Source organism: Scyliorhinus canicula, chromosome 4, assembly GCF_902713615.1.
Source record: "Scyliorhinus canicula chromosome 4, sScyCan1.1, whole genome shotgun sequence".
Taxonomy (NCBI): Eukaryota; Metazoa; Chordata; class Chondrichthyes; order Carcharhiniformes; family Scyliorhinidae; genus Scyliorhinus; species Scyliorhinus canicula.
Genome location: NC_052149.1, coordinates 49,129,023 through 49,142,182, shown reverse-complemented (window position 1 = coordinate 49,142,182; position 13,160 = coordinate 49,129,023). Strand labels below are relative to the sequence as shown.

Sequence of the window (13,160 nt, the reverse complement as noted above, 5' to 3'; positions counted from 1 at the left end):
ATACTTATCTACACAAAGAGAGGGCAGGCTCCATAAATCTTACTCTTGTGGCACAAAAGGAAGAATTGGAATTCAGCACATCACAGCGTGAGATAAGGTAGCAAGTCCCACTTAATCATGGGAGAGGCCTCACCTCAGTTTTCCAGCAGTGGAAAACCTTGTGATTAAGTCGGAGACAGGAAGGGCCCCAAGCAGGAAATTTACCTGCTCAAGGGGAGATGTCAGTTAGGTTCAATAATGAGCCAATTGACACCAACTATCCCTGAGCCCACCAGAATTTATTGATGGCTCAGGGATTAAATGGGAATCACATGGTTTTCCCATGGTTCCCAAAGGCCACTCAGCAAAATGGTTTCTCATTGTTAGGCACTCATTGGCCAATAAAAGGAAGCAGGATTGGGGAGGGGGAGGTGTGGGGAGTGCATTAAAAGTCTTCAATTTTCCCACTGCCACCCTTTCCCCTGTCCGCTCAAGACCTCGCCCCCTCCACATCACCTCAGTCCAGCTCTCAACAGATGGAAGGTCCATTGCCACTCATAAATCCCAGGGAAAGCTCAAAGCTCACCAGCTTTCCAGCCAGTGGACGGGACTTGCATTTGGAAAATTAAATTCTGCCCAAAGTTTCAGATGTTACCATAACTAATTCCCTTCAAGTTGCACTTACGTCAGTAACTAAAATACTAATAATATATGAATTCTTTTGTTTCAAAAGAGGCAGCATAGTTCACAACATGTTATTCCTTTCTATGTAAATCCTTGTAATTTACACCAGGAAAGATAATTGCAATGGAAAAGTTTTATCCTGGAGATTCAAAACTTACCAGCGAAGTATCACTCGTCGATAAAATGTTTGCTAAAGATGACAAGCTCCAAATTGCTCCTCAAGCCAATGTGAAATGTGGATTCTAGTAAAAAATGAATGGCGCCTCCAAGGGGTGAATGCTGGTTGGCTGTCTAACCTGTATCACTGAATCAGCTGTGTAAGGAATCATAGAACCGATCCTAAAGAGAAACAATAAGGTGTAAAAACAAACTTCATATGATGTACTGGACTGCATCCAATCTTTTGATCTCAATGATGATCCAACCATTAGACGATCAGTGGCATGTTTTAGGGCAATCAGATTTTCATGGTGACTGCTCAGTTGGGCATCCATCAACATCAGCACCATGCTTGCAATTATTATTTTTTTCTTGAAAGCTTGTTTTTTTCCAAGAGTATTGTGAACAAAGAATATAATCAGTAACTTTGCCCCCCCCCCCCCCCCCCCCCGCCGCCCCCCCCCCCCCCCCCCCCCCCCCGCCCCCCCCCCCCCCCCCCCCCCCCCCACCCCACCTCAAGGCCCTGGGCTCATTATTATGTCACCACCCTTCCCCCCACACCCCCCACTGCCCTAACCCTATGGTGAAGGTTGGCAGGCAGTGGGAAATTGGGCACACCAATATGGACAGAGGTCAGTGCCAACAGTGTTCACATTTTGGGCTGGTAGCCAATAAGGCAGCGATGGTACTTCCTTCATGGGTTCAGGAATAGTGGCGCAGCATAAAATCACAGCCCTTAAGTTAAGCAAATTGGCTCATTGCTGAGCAATTTGGTGCGATTAGCAGCCATGAAGATGATCATGCTGAGCACAGTAGGGAGGGGGGGAGGGGGTAGGGTTCTAAAACCACGATTATAACATAAAACTTGCATAATAAAGGTAAAGTTTCTTCTGTCCCTGAATATCATTGTGTAAACTGGCATTTCCATAATCATGAATTGTGAAAGGAAAAGTACCATTTGCTTCCAGAACTCATCCCTTCCTCGAGGTAAATCCGAAACCAATCTAATCCCAAAAGCGAGAGGGCCCTATGCACTCACTAGCACTGCCATCCATCTGGTTTTGGACCAGACAGTCTGGCTTTTGAATGGGCTCATGAGAATTATATTTAATTGAAATAGAGCACCAAAAGACTTTTCATTTCTCGGGAGAGAAATACAATCTTACTTTTCATTTCTGTATTTCATGATCCATTACTTATTCATCTATTAATTAATAACATCAGCCGCAAAATAAACATTGGGGTTCAGAGGTCACAGCACTTCCTGTGTTGTAACCAGTTCTGGAGTGGGTACCTGATGATACAAATATACCTTGAAGTCGGGATTTCCACTGGACATCTTTGAGCAGGTTTGGTCCTTGTGAAAAATTGGTCCCAGCAAATAAGTCCCCGAAATGGGTTTTGAAATGTGAAAATGTCTGAACGGTTCAACCCACTGAAGGAGAGAGCTTGAACCTAAACTTTTTGTTAACAAGTTTTCAACCAGAATAGTATGGACATGCAGCCAGAGGAGGGATGGAATCCTCCAGCCTTTTGTTCTATGGAGTTGATGGTAAAAGCATAGCTAAAATAAAGTATTGAAAGAGGGTTAGGTGGATTGGCCATGCTAAATTGCCCGTAGTGTCCTAAAAAGTAAGGTTAAGGGGTAGTTGTTGGGTTACGGGTATAGGGTGGATACGTGAGTTTGAGTGGGGTGATCATTGCTCGGCACAACATCGAGGGCCGAAGGGCCTGTTCTGTGCTGTACTGTTCTAAAATTCTAAAACACACATGCAAGGTGCCCCTTTGAAGGAATATAATCCTGAAAAAGTTAAAGCTTGTGAGGAAGTCAAGGGTCACAGCATTAATAACAGGTGATTAACTTCTCTTCACACCTTTTCATCTTTCTGAATAAACATGCAGACATTGAAAGAAAAAACAAGGAAAGAATAACTTATCATATCCTCATAAAGAAATCAATGAATCAAAGCTAACACTCCACTTCAGCCCATCTAAACAAATCCCTACTGTGCTAATCCCTCAGTGAGTATTGAAGTTCAGCCAAGCATTCATAATGAGGCCATCTGGAGAAACACAGATGGCCTCATTATGAATGTATGGCAGTATTTTGTGATACATCAGTTTCAAACAGCACTTTTATTCCGTAGTTTATTTGTTTTCCTTATTTTGTGACTGGACATTGTTTTCTGGACATTCTTTGCAGTATGATCGTGGCATATTGATCAATCCAAGCAAAAATAAATATTGCTGAGGAAGACACATGTTGTCAAAGCTTTTCATCTTGCATGCATCAGGACAATTCTTGATATCCAAAGGCATCAAAGCCATCTTGCACAATAATGGTTGCCCCAATCAGATCATCACTTGCTACATATCGTGCAAACACATGAATAGATCTAAGGCCATCTACAACCAATTACACTAACAACCAATTCAACATTATCAGTCAGGCCCACAGTGTGGCACACTTACACATGCGACACATGCCTACACATGTGTATATTAATACACAGGGCCCTGTCTTTTGAAGCTAGAAAGACCATGTACACACACTGAGCCTTTTTCAACATCATAAAGTATGTGACAACCATTATCTGGTTCATTCCCCAGAGCAATGCCTTGACCAATCAGAGTTGAAATGCCTGGTTTGAATTTAAACAAATCTTGGCAGATAACTGTCAATCATTCATTAAGTGGGGCATTCTCCATGGCAACACCCCTACCAATCAGAGTCTACTTGCCAACCAATCATCACTCACTTCTCATGCAGTATAAATTGATGTTCCCTTCACATTTAGTATTCTTGTGAATTGCCCTGATGAGTGCAAGACTAAAAATTTTGGCAACATGCTTCTTTTTTCAGCAATTCTCAAGTTCTGTACAACCAAACAACTATAAATAATAGTAAGTTAATGAAAATGAAATGATCATAAAGCAATGAGAAATAATGCAACCAGTTTTGTCACAGTGGATCAGTTGTTTGTATCATCCAAGGTTTTGTTAAAACTGAGGTTAAAAGTAATATATTTGTAAACCATATCATGCAGTATGATCAGTAACATGGTGAGGCTGGGGTTAGATCCCTAAAGAGACCCACCTTTAGCTTCTCTGTTGGTAAGTGATGCCTCTCATGGGCATGTGCCTAACCAATTTTGGGTGATGGGGTATATTTGTCTTGAATCACTATCAAGCTAGTGAATACAGGATGGTGCCTGCATTTGGGTTCTTGGAGAACTAAAGAACAAGAATCTATAGGAGTCCATGTGTCTAGTGGTACACTGGCCAGAATTTTGCCTCCAAACTTCGGGCACACACCCAACCCGGAAGGACGTGAAATCATGTGATGACATTGGCGATGCATTCCAACATCATAGCGTATTCACGCAATATTTCAGTCAGCGGATGTGTGCATGTGTTGGGAACGCGCCGCCGACAATCAAGAAGCCAATTTAAATTAATTAAACACCAATTGACCAGAATTTTACGTTGCCCGTCCGCGTTTAGAGTTGACGGACTTTGCTATTGGCCAGGCAGTCTTTACATTTAAGCTGTAACCTCATTCTGGGGCGGGAAGAAAGGTCAGAACTGAAATAAAATTAACAAATGTGTCCAGAGACTGAGGTCTGTGGATGATCGTGCTGCCGAAACGTGGCCACGTTTTAGCAATGATATTTATTTTTCACCAATCAGCAGCTCTCTGAGGCAGCTCCTCAGCAGCTGTCCCCCCCTGAGGGAGCCCTATGGAAATACCAGGGCGCACCCTCGCTTTTATCAGTGCCCGTCCTCTTCCCGCCTTTCCAGCAGTGCTCAGTCTTTCACAGCACAGGTTTCATGCTGGCTGAACGTTAATTGGCCAGCCGGCATGAAGTCGCAATCCTGGGCCGTCTGCAGCCAGGAACATGTTCAGGTTTGCTTCCGGGCTCGCTAAGTGCCTGCATCCTAGGCCTGTGGCAGTACTTAGACCTCTACTGCACTCCAAGACTTGAGCACAGAATGTAAGCGACAAATTTATTTAAATTATAACGGACTGCAAGTTGTTTTAGGATGTTCTGAGGGTATGAAATGTGCGGTATAAATGCAAGCTCTTTTGTTTTTTCTTTTCAGTACTCTACCATCCATCCATGTTTACAAAATTAGAGCATTAACTTTTGGACTTTTAAAATCTGAATCCCAAATTTGAATTGAACCGAAATATTTAGACTGCCTTAGTTTTACTGTAACTGTGACTTTGAATCGTAAGTTGTTCCTGTGTTATAATTTAGATGATTCTGTACTGCTTGCCAGCAAACAACAGCCGCTCCATTTTGTAGTAATTCATTCTTTATAAAACACTTGTCAAAGGTTTGAGAGTTGTGGTGAGGTATGCTGAAGAGGGAACATCTTTTCTTTTATTCTGCAATGTAGAAATGTGGTTCAATGGATTCTAGGTAGCTTGAGGGTTTCACTAAAGTGATACAGAGGCTCAGACATTTGAACATTTGACAGTTCAAGGAGTAAAATCAGAAATCTCTTCGTTGCAATATTAAAAATCTACTTTGATTGGATATCGAGCCTGTACCCCATCTTCTACTATAGTGTTGAAGGTTAAATACCAGCAAGCTTGCCTGCAGCGCTCATTTAAATGTCGTTGTCACCAGATAAAAGCCAAATGGATAATCTGACATCTTTTGGTAAGTTTCCCAGCATTTTAAAGCCCTTTGGATCCTTTTCAGAGATGGAGCTTCAGAATGACAATCATGAAAGTGCTGCTTAATGCCTTTCAATTACGGAGTTGTGGCCATCTTTTTGATATTGAGCTGTTTGGGTTTCAGTGATCCTGTCCAAATGCGACATTTGTTCATGGGAAGCAGGCTGCAGTTCCCCACTCAGATGCTGCTATGGGAGAGCTGCATTACCAAAGTGCCTTGTGCCAACTCGGTTCATGTAACCAGATAGTCCCATTGTAATGTGTTATTCTCAAAGAGCAAGTGAATTGCTAAGAAAGGCTTGATTGGCCGTGACTATTGCAGAGCCAAGAAACATATCATCGTGAAAACCAAGCATTAGCTCATAGCTCAGGCTCATGTTCAAGAAAATGTGATCTCTTCAGCTCTTTCTTTCAGTTTAACCCTGCAGAGAACAAAATGATAGATAAGGCATTTCGAGACATGGCGATATGAAAATATGTTTCGGAAAACAGAATTATTTGGCAGAGGTCAACATCTACGTTAAATAAAATTATGAAAACAAACTTGGGCACTCCCAATGGTATGGATGCAGATTGTGGGCAAAGTTGCTTTAGCTTTGAGAAGTGAGGCTTTTTATTTTGCTGCATTTCCAGATATCATCAAAACAGACAATTAGTCATGAACCAACACAATTGCGCAAGTGATTAAGCAAATTCATTTGAAATTGAATTAAAAATATTGTTTAACATATTTTAAGTGTGGCCTGGTACAGCTTTATTAACACAAGTAAAAATGAATTAATCACCAACAAAAATTATTTTTCATCAGATTATCTCATCAACCACCTGAAAGTAATCTGATTTTAAGTAAGTGAAAATGACTTGAAACCATTTACTTGTTACATTGGTGTACTTAAATCAGTTTTATATAAAAAATTTTTTAAAGGTTTTAAATTATGCTTATTAGTGTCAATGCACCTAAAATGCAAATCCTCTTTGAAAGCCTCTAAAGCACGATTACCAGAAACAATGGTGATTAACTCAATCTGGAGGAATGGCCAATACCTGATTGTTTTGCGTTAGTTTGCCTGATTTGGGGCAATTTGCACTGAAAGCCTCACAGAAGCGCCTTCCTAAGACCCCTGGATCACTGCATGGTCAATGCTGGTTTCAGTGGAGATAGCAGTGGAGCCATTGCATTTTACTTCCATGGTGCCAACTGAGCAGAAAAAGAGTCCATTTGTGCTCCTGATCTCCAGGTAACAAACAGTGCTGGGAAACGTGCGCATGCAGAAATCTAATGAAAATGAGAGCAAGTTCAGTGGTGGTATTTTCACTGGCCGAATAACATACCCATACTTAATGACCTGGCATAAGACATGTTCCCCCCCCCCCCCCCCCCCCCCCCCCCCCCGACCAGACCTAGCCCCATACAAAATAACAGAAAGGTTGCCAGTTCCAAGGAGGATTTTTTTTTAAAATCAGGAACGTTGGGTGCAATCCTTCATCCACCCTCCCCCCTCCCCCCACCCCCCATGCAGCTCATTGTCCTATGGCAGTGGTGGCTTATCATCAGCCAGCAGCGTGATCTTCTGGCCTAACTGAAGTCAATGGTGATTCACATTCTTTGCCTCTGATGCCGTGGGGGAACCCACGGGGTGGGGTCGACTCCAGTGGGACCAAACTATACCACTGACGGGAAGTGGTGGAGAATTCCGCTCCTTGACTTTGTGAATATTTTCTGCATTGCCTTCATTTAAAGTCATTCAAATTCTGTTTTAAGATGTCATAAGTATATCTTCGGCAGGTTTTAGTTTCCAATCCCAGTCTTGTTTTATTAAGTAAGCTTTGTTCTGACATCTAACCTCCTGTGCCATCTATATTGCTGTGACTTAGAGTCATAGGGGTCGACAGCACGGAAAAGGCCCTTCAACCCATCACATCTGCTCCAGCCAAGGACAACAACCTAACTACTCTAATCCCATTTTGCAGCACTTGGCCCATAGCTTGTATGCCTTGGCATCGCAAGTGCACATCTAAATACTTTTAAAATGTTATGAGGGTCTTTGCCTCCACCATTTCTCCAGGCAGCGAGCTCCAGACTCCCACCACCCTCTGGGTGAAGACGTCTTTCCTCACATCCCCTCTAAATCTCCTGCCCCTTACCTTAAGTCTATGCCCCCTGGTCATTGATCCCTCCACCAAGGGGAAAAGTTTCTTCCTGTCTATCTATGCCCCTCATAATTTATGTATCTCAACCATGTCCCCCTTCAGTCTCCTCTACTCAAAGAAAAACAACCCCAGCCTATTCAATCTCTATAACTACAACTCTCCAGCCCAGGCAACATCCTGGTTGATCTCCTCTGCACCCTCTCCAGTGCTATCACATCCCTCCTATAATGTTCATTCCAGAAATGCACACAATACTCTAGTTGTGGCCTAACCAATGTTTTATATAGTTCCAGCATAACCTCCCTTCTCTTAAAGTCTATGCCTCGGCTAATAAAGGCAGGTATACCATATGCTTAATTAATCACTTTATCCACCTGCCCTGCTACCTTAAGGGACCGGTGTACATGCACACCAAGGTCCCTCTGATCCTCAGTGTTCCCCAGGTCCTGCCGTTTATCATGTAGTCCCTTGCCTCGTTTGTCCTGCCCAAATGCATCACCTCACACTTATCCGGATTGAATTCCATTTGCCACTGATCAGCCCATCTGACCAGTCCATCTCTATCCTTCTGTACTTGAAGTCTAATCCTCACAATTTACCATCCCATCAATTTTCGTATCATCCGCAAATTCAGGGATCAACCCTCCAACGTTTATTTCGAAATCATTTATATAAACCACAAAGAGCTTGTTACATGAATACCTTAGATAGTTGTGTTCAGCAGATAGATAGTTACAGTATGCTGAGTTTCCAAAGGGCATTTATAACAAATGAATATTAAATGTTAGTCTTTTAAATAATTGCTTTTAGGTAATAATAGGCTATGGATTGGAAGTAACACAGACAACATAAATTTCACCTGTAAGAATGGACAGTAATGTTCTAAAATCTTTTGTTGTTTCAAACAGTTTCCTCAGTTACAACATGACAGTGCCAGCCAGGGTTCCTTTGTTTTTCAAACTGGGCAGCATGGTAGCATAGTGGTTAGCTCAGTTGCTTCACAGCTCCAGGGTCCCAGGTTCGATTCCTGGCTTGGGTCACTGTCTATGTGGAGTCTGCATGTTCTCCACGTGTGTGCGTGGGTTTCCTCCGGGTGCTCCGGTTTCCTTCCCAGAGTCCAAAGACGTGTAGGTTAGGTGGATTGGCAATATTAAATTGCCCTTCGTGTCCAAAAATGTTAGGTTGGGTTATGGGGATAAAGGGAATAGGGTGGTGGTTTAAGTGGGGTGCTCTTTCCAAGGGCCGGTGCAGACTCAATGGGCTGAATGGCCTCCTTCTGAACTGTAAATTCTATGATGCTATGATTGTTTATCAACTATTATTACATTGTAGCTGCATTATGTATAAGCCCATTATGTTCAATGGGCAATGATAGGATCGGCAGCATTTTAAAATGAAGGAATAGGTTACTGGAAGACCATGAATATTTCCTTTAACCTTGGTAAAAAAAACCTAGGTTCGGAGAACCATCGGGACAACAATGGATTATTTAGCCCCTTAAACCTGTTCTCTGTTTTTACAGCTCGTGGCGGATCTGTAGCTATATTCCTCGTGTACCTAGGTCTCCCTTTCCCCCTTATCTCTCAATACCATTACCCAATTAAATTCCATGCCCCTGAGTCTCCACTGGTTTTAGGAGAGATCCAGATTTTTAACTCCAGCATTCTCATTGATCCGAATGAACAGACATGCCCTTACGCCCACCACCACCCTCCAGCAGTATTGCCCAATTAACCTCTTCACTGGACAATCTGTCCGGCTGCAGTGGGTGCCAGTTTGGAGCCTCCAAGCTGCACAATAATGTTATCGGGGTATAAAGTTGAAATGGTTTGGGTTTTCATTGGTGAGTGTCCAGGCCTGGATTATTTCAGTATCGAACATCATTATGTCAGTGGTGCCCAAATACCCCCCCCCCCCAAACAAGCCAAAGCACCTTACAGGAAATGAGCTGACATTTTAAAGCTATACCCAGGGCTGTAATGTCGGAATTGTGGAGCTATTACAATGTTTGCGGAAGATCTTCACTGGAAATGGGGTGTTGCACAAAGTTAGTAAATTTACTGCTCAGTGCAGAGCTCAGTAATACAGAGCAGGACATTGAGTCACTGGTTGGTGTTGAATTGGCTATAAATAGTTGAGATAACCATCAAGTTGGAGCAATTGGCTTCAGCATACCCTAGATAAGGAAATAGAAATAGAAATCAGGCAGCATCTGAGCTCTTGAAGACTATTTAATGATCTCTGCTAGAATTTATGTATGAAAAGAAAAGATCAACTTCTGCCATAAATCTACACTAACTAGGGTATTTCACAAACTCACTGCATGTGCGCTTCACTGTCAGACTCACTGTGGCTGTGATTCACTGTCAGACTCACTGTGGGTGTGATTCACTGGCAGAATCACTATGGGTGTGATTGACTGTCAGACTCACTGTGGGTGTGATTTATTGACAGACTCACTGTGGGTGTGATTGACTGTCAGACTCACTGTGGGTGTGATTGACTGTCAGACTCACTTTGGGTGTGATTGACTGTCAGACTCACTGTGGGTGTGATTGACTGTCAGACGCACTTTGGGTGTGATTGACTGTCAGACGCACTTTGGGTGTGATTGACTGTCAGACTCACTGTGGGTGTGATTCACTGTCAGACTCACTGTGGGTGTGATTGACTGTCAGACTCACTGTGGGTGTGATTGACTGTCAGACTCACTGTGGGTGTGATTGACTGTCAGACTCACTGTGGGTGTGATTCACTGACAGACTCACTGTGGGTGTGATTCACTGACTGACTCACTGTGGGTGTGATTCACTGTCAGACTCACTGTGGGTGTGATTGACTGTCAGACTCACTGTGGGTGTGATTCACTGTCAGACTCACTGTGGGTGTGATTCACTGTCAGACTCACTGTGGGTGTGATTCACTGTCAGACTCACTGTGGGTGTGATTCACTGTCAGACTCACTGTGGGTGTGATTGACTGACAGACTCACTGTGGGTGTGATTGACTGACAGACTCACTGTGGGTGTGATTGACTGTCAGACTCACTGTGGGTGTGATTAACTGTCAGACTCAATGTGGGTGTGATTGACTGTCAGACTCAATGTGGGTGTGATTCACCATCAGAATCACTGTGGGTAAGATTCACTGACAGACCTATTAAGGGTGTGATTCACTGACTCGGAGAAATTCTGAGCTCCCGTATCCATGCGCGTCAAAGCTGCGTAAGCAGAAAATTTCGCGAGAGTCGGGTGTTGCGATTCTCTCCGGAGAGATCGTGTTTCCTGATTTTGTGCACCCTTGCGGGTGACGTCACGAAGTTCACTCCCACAAAGGGTGAGAATCTCAGTTTAATGTTTTTGAATACATTTCAGTGTAATTATCTCTCCCCCCCCCGGCCACATGATCCCCCCCCCCCACTGAATATTCAAATTTTCCCAACATGATGTCACGTCAGCAAGGTCTACAACAGCTTTTTGAAGATGCAAATCAGTTGAGGGGATTCCCCCGAGGGTGCAAATGTAGGCATTTGCCCTGGGGGGAGAGACAGATGCAGGAACAGTGCCAACCTGACAGTGGCAGATGAGGGTCTTCTCGGGAGCTGCGTGGGGACAAGGCTTCCCATGAAGTGTGATAGTGGGAACACGCCAAGGCCACTGAGAGGGGACCTTGCAGGCATGGGGGAGGGAGGTGGCAATGAGGGAACACAGGAACAGGAGTAGGCCATTCAGCCTTCGGGCCTGCAGTACCATTTAATGAGATCATGGCTGATCTGTGGCCTAACTCCAGCTTTGACCCATATCCCTGAATAACTTTGCTTAACACGAATCTGTCCATCTCAGATTTAAAATGAACAACTGTTCAAGCCTCAACTGCTGTGTGTGGGAGAGAGTTCCAAACCTCTCCCACCCTTTGAGTCAAGTCGTTCTTCGCAACATCTCTCCTGAACAGCCTGCTCCTAATCTTTAGACTCTGCCCCCTAGTTTTAGAATCTCCAACCAGTGGAAATGGTTTATCATTATCTACCCTGTCTTTCACTGTTAAAAGCTTGAGGGGGAACTTGCAGGCATGGCAGGTTGGGAGGGTCGGTGGCATGTAGGATACCACTGTCTCACTGTCGGTGTGATTAACTGACTATCTTGCACATTCCGTGTTCCCATTTGACGAGTATCGCTTAAGATGAACATCTGATGAGGCTGTTTGTGCCTCTCTTACATTATAGCTCAGTATATCCCAGTATAACTCATTATTCTAGGATGGAAAAAGAAAAGACATCATGCAAGGTGACAAATACATACCTCCTAATGCAGCACTTAGTTGAACTATGGGATTCCATAATCAAAAGACAGTGAGATATTACAATAAAATATATTTAACTAATTTTACCTTAATAGCTGCACATTATTCTATAATAACAGACTGACTGCCCTGAAGTTGTTTTTAGTTTTAATCAACCACACAGCCCTTCCTGTTTATACATGTTGAGATAGCCATCAAGTTCTTTGCAGTCCAATTTTTTTTTACTGCTTTGTCCAAATCTCCCAATCTTTTTTTTAAAAAAAAGCAGCAATTTGTTTTGTGTGGGGGATGTTAGCTCAGAAGCGAAACAGCAATCACACCTCGCCACACGACTGGTTTAATTTTTCATTGCTCCAAGCCGCCTCAGTAATGACAAACGTGACCATTGTGTGTGTGCTGCTTTGTGTGAAATATCTGTCATCACAATAGGAGGCTTTGCAACATGCCAGGCCAAGGTCAAAGTTCACCTCTGTGCAGCACAGTACAAATTCCTCACTGCAATTTTAAATGAAAAATGATGCATACTTTGGCTGCCAGGTTATAACGTTGACATAATTATCAGTTAACTTAACACCAGGAACCATCTTAAGGCGTAGTTTTTTAATTTCTTTAAGCTAACAAATTCATGATAGCCTGTGTGTTACTATCATTAGTGAGATGTGTATGTTCCATTTCTTCATATGCATCCCCAGACCGAAGCTTTGCAGAACCTTCCGGTTATTTTGCAGCAGGAGATTTTACAAATTAACTTGCTCGGATGAGTTGGCTTTATCTTCTGCTTGCCCTCAGTGTTCATACCATTGAGTGGGAGGTCTGTCTTCTGTAGGGTTGCCAATTTTGGTTCAGTGTATTCCTGGGCCTTCCCTTCTCCCTGCCTCTGTTCCCAGCTTTTTTCCGTCATCTACATACTTTTGTAACAATCTTGAAGGATTTCTTTTTTATAAGGAGCCCTCACAAGTTTATTACTTCCGCAAGATTTTTTTTCTCCTGGTTCTCTGCAGTGTCCAATAATCTTGACATCTCAAGGACAACCCTGGAGGTTTGACTACCCTAGCCTGCAACCGACCATGATGTACCTTCTGACCTTTGGCCATCTTTCTGAGGGCAAACTCAGTTAAATTATTCTGGTGAGGCTAGGATTGAGCAGGAGGCCCATGGGGAGGCGGTGTAATCACTGGACTAGTAATCCAGAGACCCAGGA

At 43.3% G+C, this 13,160-nt stretch overlaps 1 protein-coding gene and 1 long non-coding RNA gene across 3 annotated transcripts in view; one reads left to right on the top strand and one right to left on the bottom strand.

Moving 5' to 3' along the window:
* Nucleotides 1-13,160, top strand: part of pik3r3b (phosphoinositide-3-kinase, regulatory subunit 3b (gamma)) — a 647,314-nt gene that overhangs the window by 273,204 nt on the left and 360,950 nt on the right. The window lies entirely within an intron of this gene.
* The window catches only part of LOC119964551, a 304,788-nt gene that overhangs the window by 75,868 nt on the left and 215,760 nt on the right, over nucleotides 1-13,160 (bottom strand). For both annotated transcript variants that reach the window (XR_005460321.1, XR_005460322.1), the window contains exon 3: nucleotides 822-1,002. This is a non-coding gene — a long non-coding RNA (uncharacterized LOC119964551). The remainder of the gene's footprint in view (nucleotides 1-821; nucleotides 1,003-13,160) is intronic.